Below are 8,787 nucleotides of genomic sequence, written 5' to 3' on the forward strand. Positions count from 1 at the left end.
TTGACCAGTAGATGGCAGTCAAACACAGAGCCTGCGGAGACTGGCTGAGGTCGTGAACTTCACAAACGACACACTGACAGTGACCCTGTGTATCATCACCGTAGGACACATCAACCCTGAACTGGACTTTTCATTTCACACCACAAATGCAACTAAGGGTTAGACATTTTGTTGCCAAATTATAGACCGTGAATCACTGGCGTAGGACACCGAGCCTCATCATGGGCTGCATTTAGGTGTCAGAATAGTCGTGTCAGACCTTGGAGCTCTGATCCTTCTCCTATCCAGATGTTTTAACCCTCCAACTAAAACAAAGGCTCACTGGCATATTGTAAGATCCAAATGTGCCCACGTGCCAAGACACAAAGGAAGCTTTATTTCAGCGAGGCTGAAAAACCAGCGTACCTGATGAGTGGCAGAGCTGATGGAGCACTAACATCACATCAAATTCTACTCTACAAGTACATTGTGTTGTTCTAGAGTTGAGCTAAGAGGTGCTCTTAAATTGAATAATTAGTATTGAACTGACAGATCATTCAACAACAACAAACAAACAAACAAATTATCCCCCCACTAAGAAAATGTTTGAAAAGTCCCATTTTAATTCAGTCTTCAGTCTTTAAGGACACAGCACTGAGGTGTGGAAGCATGTTGTGCCCAAATCCAGTGGCCCGAAAACTTTTAAGAAGTTTTAATTGCCCTCACATCAATTTTTACCACAACTTCAAAACTTACGTAGAAGGATATACGCCTCATGCTAGACTTCTGATTCATGTTTACTCTGTTTTAAACACAATTCTACATAAAAAATATTTGATTTAAGTAACTAACAAGACCCCCCCCCCCCCCCCCCCAAAAAAAATGAGTGTAACTAGAACTCCTTCTGGCCTCCTGCCTCACATGCAAATCTGAGCTGGATGGGTATTCATCCTTTTTAAAAAGTACGCTGACAATGGAGATCCGCCTTCCGTTTCACATATTTCAAACCAAAAACATGATAATTCAATTCAGGGGACACAGCAAAAATACACAACTCCTTCAAGAGGCACACAGTGGAATAAGTGCAATCATACACACCCTGAATTATTGACCCATTAAGAAAATTGTGAGGTCAGGAGCAAAAATATATTGCTGATGACAAAAACAGTGATGGCCTTATTCTGTCATGCTTTTATTGGGTTATTTGATATTTTTTTCTTTTTCTTATAAATCTGTCTTTTTGGAAGTGTGAATATGTGATAGCGGTGAGCTGCCTCATCAAGCGTACACAATCGTAACCAGCTGCACACCCATCATTTGCAAGGTTAAAAATATTTTTATTGTTGCAGGTTTTACTTCCCTCACATTTTGCCACCTTTTTCATTTTTTTTAAATGATTACTCATTTCTTGTCAATGCAATTTTAGTTTGTATTGTTCTTAAAATGTCCTTCTAGTTGGATGCTGTCCTCTGCGAGCCAATTACAACACACGTGAGTCACATCGCTCTTGACCCAACTGATAAATATAAAAAGGACAAAACTGTGTGAATGTGTTCTTTATTTGTAATTATGCATTGAAGTGATCAACATCTAAATTTGAAATTTAACACAATATTATAAAACGTGTGTGTGTGTGTGTGTGTGTCACGCCCATCTATCCCCTGAGTTCTGACACAACTTCAATTACATAGTGGCCTTTTGTGCCTTTGTGTGTGTGTGTGTGTGTGTGTGTGTGTGTGTGTGTGTGTGTGCAGACCTTGCGGTGCCTGCCTTAGGACACCCACCTCGCTGCCGCCTTGAGCCCGTGGGTCCTGCCCTGGGCTGCCCACAGGATGCTGGCCTGCTTTGATGCCCCCTTCTCATCAAAACTGAGACACACACACACACACACACACACACACACACACACACACATACACACACACACACACACACACAGAAACACTTAAATGAGATAGCCAGTAAGAAGATCCTGTAATCGTTTTAAGTTTGTAACAGTCAGTCAGCCAAGTCTTCACAGGCCCGTCCGCTTCCTCTGGCCTGAGTCGTGCTCACATTTATCAGATGAAGGTTCAGCTCAGGACATCCAAATGTTTTTGATCACTTACGATGTTTAAGATAGGTTTCTTTGATTTAAAAGTATTACAACGCACCCGGCGTCTCTACTGATGCTCTTTGCTACATCAGCTTTTCCTGGATTTATACCTTGTCCTTTTTTGTTGTTCAGCAGCTTCATAAATCTACTATAGCCTGCAAAAGCAGACAAGATGCTTTACTCTGACTGTTTGCGTGTCTGTCAGTGAATCAACAGAAACGACGTGAATGAGTCCTCACACGATTCTAACCTCACAGTTTAGAATGCAATTGTGAAAGCACAGGACAGATTGCGTGTGTTTGTCTGTATTCCTCTAAATGGTTAGACAGGACAGACACATCCAATATATAGGCGCCAGCCCCCCCCCCCCCCCGTGACCCCTAACAGATAAGCGGTATAGAAAATGGATGGATGAATGAATGGCTGGCATCCAGTGCAAACATACAAAACCTGAACATGACCCAGATATTTTATTTTCATTTGTAAACGTCTGAGAATTCTATTACGAATTCACACTTGGTGATGCTCATCGGTGTACCCATATTGTCTCTGCCATTCACTAAATTACCCGTGATTGATGTCCTTGTTAGATATTTTCAGTCTGCTGCTGGCCCTCCCCAGGGTCATATAGCTGCTCGCGGTGGACATCCACAGATAGTCCAGTGATAGCATACAACGTAATATAATAATATTATAATATAATATATATATATATCCACACATCCTCCCCTTTTTGTGTATGACACAGGAAATCATGAATCTTCAAGAATACTGATGCATGGCCCTTGTCTGTCTTCCTTTTATATACTGTACATACAATGTATTTGTTTAATACTAACACACGCACGCACGCACACACACACACACACACACACAATCACACACACATACACACACACGGTTGTGGCGCTTATAAACTACTGATATAAGCGGCTTGTATTCATTGATGATTCTTATTCACTTTTTAAGTTTGGATTTATGAATGACGTTATTTGAAACTATACCCTCATCTTGGTATCTGGAATTTCTAACGTCAAATGATTGTATATATTCTGTGTAGTAACATGCTACTCTCATTCATCTTCTATATCTCCCCCTCGCTGTCTATCCTCCCCCCTTTCATTTGCGTGAATGCCCTAAAAAAAATAACTCACATCAGCCGTGTGTTTCCCAGACACAAGGGATGTAGAGCGTGATTCCACCAAACAGAGGAACGTGAACATATATTTCTCAAACACGCACACAGACACACAGACACACAGACACACAGACACACACACACACACACACACACACACACACACACACACACACACACACACACACACACACACACACACACATGCTCCCCAGTCACGCCCCACCCAGGGTGTCTGCACAGATCCAGGCTGTGGGGCAATTATCAGTAATGGCAGGAAGCTAGTTAGCGTTATCTGCTGCCATGGCGGCCTCCACTGGCACTGACAAACCCTGGACCGGTCACGTACGGAGACAGACAGTCAGACAGAGGGCCTGGAAGGGGAGGAGGTGGTTGGGGAGAAGATGGGACAGGGCCTTCACGCAAATGGCCTGAGAGGACATTTATTCACCTGCCATCCAAAGTTAACACTGTCCAGATTGTCTTGCCTCCTTCACCTTAAATTGAAACTCTCACATCAGAGCCAGCCTGTAGCTGCTGATGAAACTAGACATGATTTTTGCATCATAGAGTCTCCGTGTCTTTCGCTTCAGTGACATAATGGTCCATCTCCATCCTGGTCTCTCATCTCCTGTAAGACTCACGGCTGCAGTTACAATGTCTCTATTGTTTCAGCAGCACGTCTCTCTTCCTGCGTGCCTTACACTACACACATGTCTGAGAGCTGGCGGCTGACTGGTGGAGGGAGATGACGGTATGAGTAGTTCCTGAAAGCGTAAAAGGAAGTGGCCCAATAAAGATAAACAAAACAAACAGCAGAAAACCCTGAATGAGGCGCTGACACAACAATTCATGTCGTTTTTTTTTTTTTTACCAGATTCCTGATCACATTGTCAGACTAGCAGGCGCACGGTAATAGTAGCATTCAGGGGCCACTGACATTGTCTTCACGCAACATTTACATCAACATCCAGCACAGTCACAATAGTTTGATTGTAGCTCATCTAAACATTTAAAATGTAAACATCTTCAGCTAAAAACAAGTCCTTTCATTCATTCATTCTCAGTGGATGCATTTACTGTCAATAATCACAAACTCGTATTATTCGATAAACCAATCATCATCTGAACATACCATGAAGTAAAAGTGCTGTATCCACTACACAAGTGTAGGAAAGTATAACTGCCGAAACGGATCAGAACCACAGTACTGATAGTATCTCTCCTGAGCTACTGATCAGATGGGTGCATTAACCTGTAACTTAACGGACAACCTCATTTGTCCGTGTTGTTCTGACGAGTTTCATTTGTTTTCATTCAACTTTATTTCCACGCATGAAGGTTCTTGAGCAAAATGAGGCACCATTTATAGGTTTATACTTTTGTTATGTCCCTGTCTAGGGGAGCCTAGGACACAACATGGAAAGACCCATCTTCCCCAAGTCCCAAGTGGCCACAAGCGAAGAGTGGTTTGAGTACCAATGGAAAAAAAGTTTATTTACAGGTATAGATAAGGTTACAAAACTGAGGAACAGGCTTCAGGGTGGACCAAGGCCAAAATAACAAAGAAAAGCAGTCCTGTCTGGGAAGTATGACTGACCTACTCAAAATGAGAAAACAAATGACAAAAACTTACCTCTCTGGCTAACATATGCAGGAGAAAACCTGAATAACAAAACTGGCATTCCACCCTTACTATCAAAAGAAGGAAAGTACTTTCAACACCAGGTTCACAAAGCTTAGAGTGGCCAGTCGGGAGAGGAGGAGGAGGATGAGGAGTGCCTGCTGTCTTTGTATGGCAGGTGGTTTCTGACTTGAGCCTATCACGGGAATGACATGAATCCACCGACGATCTCCGGCTCTGGCACACACCTGTTTGCATATGGGATTGAAGCAGGAAACACAGGGCACACACACACACACACACACACACAGCAGACGGACTAATAAAAAGGACGCAGTCGAAACACTTTATAGTCATGTAGCATTACTTGCAGCACCATTTTTTTTTAGTAATATTGATATATATCTTCATCTGCGCAGGTATGGAGAGTTGTTTACAATAAGTCTCCCCTTTATAAAGACTTAATAAATGGTCATAAGAACGTTATTAATTGCATTTTTAACAGATCAGATCTGGCTTTCTAGATGGATAAAAATATAATAGCAAAGCCTACCTTCATCTACCAAATTGTGACTCCCCAGGGAGGTATGGGAGATTAAGTTATAAGTCATTAACAGCTGTTGTTTAACGGTTTATGAAGCACTGACAATGCAAGTAACAAATCACTTGTAACCATTTATTAATTCTAGAATGGTGAGTAGTGAGAAATCAGACTTCATCTTTGATTTTGAACATTGATTTCGACATAAAAATCGTCTATCACATTTCTCAGTTAAAATAAATCCAGGATACAGTGTTATGCTATATTGCGAAAAAATTATGGAAAATACGATGTTAACTCATTAATTGCTACTTAAGATAACACCAATGACTGCTGACTTGAAGCGATAGCGGGATGTGTGTCCGTGTGACCTCTCATACTGTATATTTATATCGGAATGCTTCCGTTTTACAACTCTCAGTGGTAAAAAGCTTCACAAAAGAAAAGTTTCCAGTTAACAGTCAAAGTTGAGATAAGACAGAGGAACAAATATCATCCAGCAATACAGCATGAAGAGCTTACGTGTCCTCCTTACGTGGCCCCCGCCCCTCTATATGAATACCCCTGAGGAAACACAAAATCTGAGCTCATCCTTCACAGGGATATTAGTTCTGACTTTAAAATCAGAGTATCTGTTGTCAGCGTTCGTGAATTGTGTGTGCGATAAATGTTCATTCATAAAATATTCCTTGTTTTCCTTGATTCTCATTGTCATTGTGTGAACTAGAAATGTGAAGCAGAGCAGGTATTCGCCTTGTTCTCTGAAAATGTTTGGAAGAAAACATCCTTAACGGAAATACGAGTTGAATATCATCAGCTGGCAAAGTGCTCAGAGTCTCCAGCAGTGTTTGGACCTGGATTCATTCACTCATGTGATGGCATTCAAAATAAACGTTAAGTCAAATAAACAGGAGTCCATTTGCTCAAAATATTGTTTGTATTCCTTTGCAGGGGGGTGGGTCAAAGCCCCAGTGCTCCCTGTACACTGCTGCTCGTAGAGTTGACACATTGTGACACAAGTTTATGTCCTTTTTGGTTCAATCAGCTGTATCTAAATGGGTTGATAAGCTTATCGTGTTTGAAGTGAGGTCAAACTACAGAGATGTAAAAGCAGCAGATGAATCCTGTTACCGCTGACAGGGAGGTTTGACTGATTTTGTTCTTTGTCCACAGCTTCTAAAATACTATAAATTTCCCTGCTTGGTGTCATCTTAGAGAAGTCCCTGTCTTTTGACTCGAATGCCAGCCATTTTGTCCGCTTGTGTTTTTACCAGGTGAGAAACAAACTGAGTTCTGTGGTTTCCAAGACAGAGATGGAGCTGATTATACACGCCTGTATTTTCTCTTGTTTGTCATGCACTCTTTAATCCGTCTTAATCAAATCAAGTGAACCGTCTCCGATCTGTCCAGAATGAAGCTGCACCACTTCTAACCATAAATAACAAGTCTCGTCTGCCCCCCCCCCGCACAGGTTTCCACTTAACCCAGGATCTGTTTTACATGCTAACATTCAGACCCCGACATGGTTAAACACCCCATCAGATGGCTGGCGTCCTCACACACTAAATCAAGCCCTCAGGTCTGCCGGTGCCAGCCGTTCTTTCCTGGTTGACCCCCAAACCTGTTTAAAAACAGCGATGGTGCTTGTGAATCAGTCGCTTCCAAGTATTCCCCCCGTTTGTCCTTCGTTAAGCAGTTGGAAACATTTCTATTGAAGCAGGCATCTGGCTAACTTTCTCAAGGTTTCAACACATCTCTAGTCGATCCACTCCAGGTCTGTTTCTTCCTCTGTGGTTTGTGGTTTTGTGTGTGTTTGTACCCATTTTAGTACTGTGCTGTTTACGGCTCATCCACAGTTTTATTCTACATACGACTTTTAATTGAGGCTTCCTATGTATTGCTTTTATTATGAACTCTGTGCTTTGTTATCTGTGAAAGGTGCTGTATAAATAAATTGTACTAAATTCCTTACTTACAATCGTTGTGCAGATGAGCCTTGAGCCTCAGCCTTTAGCGCTGATGCCTCTCAGAAATCCTGGCTCTCACAGGTTCACCCTCAGTTTCTTCCCACCCTGGCAAAGACTAATGATGAATAAGATGATCAATTAAACAGCAGATATTAAATGAGTTAATCAGCACGTCACAGTGGGCCTTTCTTCATTTTCATCCGAATATTAAAAAATATACAGTACTTGTCTACATTGACTGCAATTTCCTTGGCTGTTGTACATGGCCCTCCTCCCCGGAGGGGGTCTATCCTATTTCAGATCTTGTTGCTTATTGTATTTGGAGTGATGTAACATCAACAACACAGCTGCAGCTGCATCTAGCAGTCGTGATAAAAAAGATCTGATGACAGTCGAAACGGCGACATTCAAGATTGTTTAGACTGCCGAGCTGTTTGATGAGAGAAGTGGCTTTGTTTTCCACTTGCACCGCTTCTCTCCATCCACCGGATCTGTCTTCTTCTGCTATACGATAATGTTAGTGTGCGTGTGCGTGTGCGTGTGCGTATGCGTGTGTGTGTGTGTGTGTGTGTGTGTGCACCTTTACCTACCTTTGTCTTCTATCCTAGTGTGTCATTTTTGAGACTAAAACCATCCACCCAGCACACTGCAGATGGGGTCCCTGTTGTTTACTAAGCAGTCAAGCACATGTTGGGGGAGGGGGGGGGGGGGGGGGGCACCTGCTCATGAACTCTGCTGATCATTAGAGAATCCCCAATGGCACGAGGAGCCAGGAAGCAAGGAGTACAGAGCAGGAAGTAGTCTAGGTTACTCCCAGTATTAATGCGCATGCAGGGCTGTGGCTATACACTGGAAATACACGCATGTGATGCGCAAGGCGAAAGGACAGTGTACTGTTAGTATATTAGCTGTTTATGTGACAACAATGGTTGGCGTAAACAAAGGTTTAGATGACCTCAGGTTGTCTCTCTTACTCTGTCATGTGTGTCTAATTATACGGTGGATAAATATAGCGAGCAGCTGCATTGTTGTCACTTTCACACCAATAACAATGAGACAGCGTGGGGGGGGGGGGGGTATTCCTTTTGTTTAGAGTCCAAACTGTTGCTATTCTGGTAAAAAGCTTCTTACACACATGAGCACAAACCATGACCCTGCATGCCAGGAATATGCTAGTAAATGCAACTCCTAAACCCTTATTTTTGCAGCATTTAAACAATTTCCATTACGTTGGTATGATTTCTGAAGACACAGATCAAACAGGCTCATCGGTTGGTGGCCATGTAGGGTGCAGTTAAGCAACTGATTAAGCCCTGATTCAATTCACAGTCATTTAAAATAATGACATCATTTCACCTCTGCTCATACTGACTCTCAATTCAACAAACAACTGTGTGTAACAGCTCTATGGCTGTTAGGGAAAGCCTTGCGTCATTATCGGAA

The sequence above is a fragment of the Aulostomus chinensis genome, chromosome 11 (genome assembly GCF_037954235.1).
Source record: "Aulostomus chinensis isolate RoL2024-O1b breed Wild chromosome 11, RoL_Achi_v1.0, whole genome shotgun sequence".
Classification (NCBI taxonomy): domain Eukaryota; kingdom Metazoa; phylum Chordata; class Actinopteri; order Syngnathiformes; family Aulostomidae; genus Aulostomus; species Aulostomus chinensis.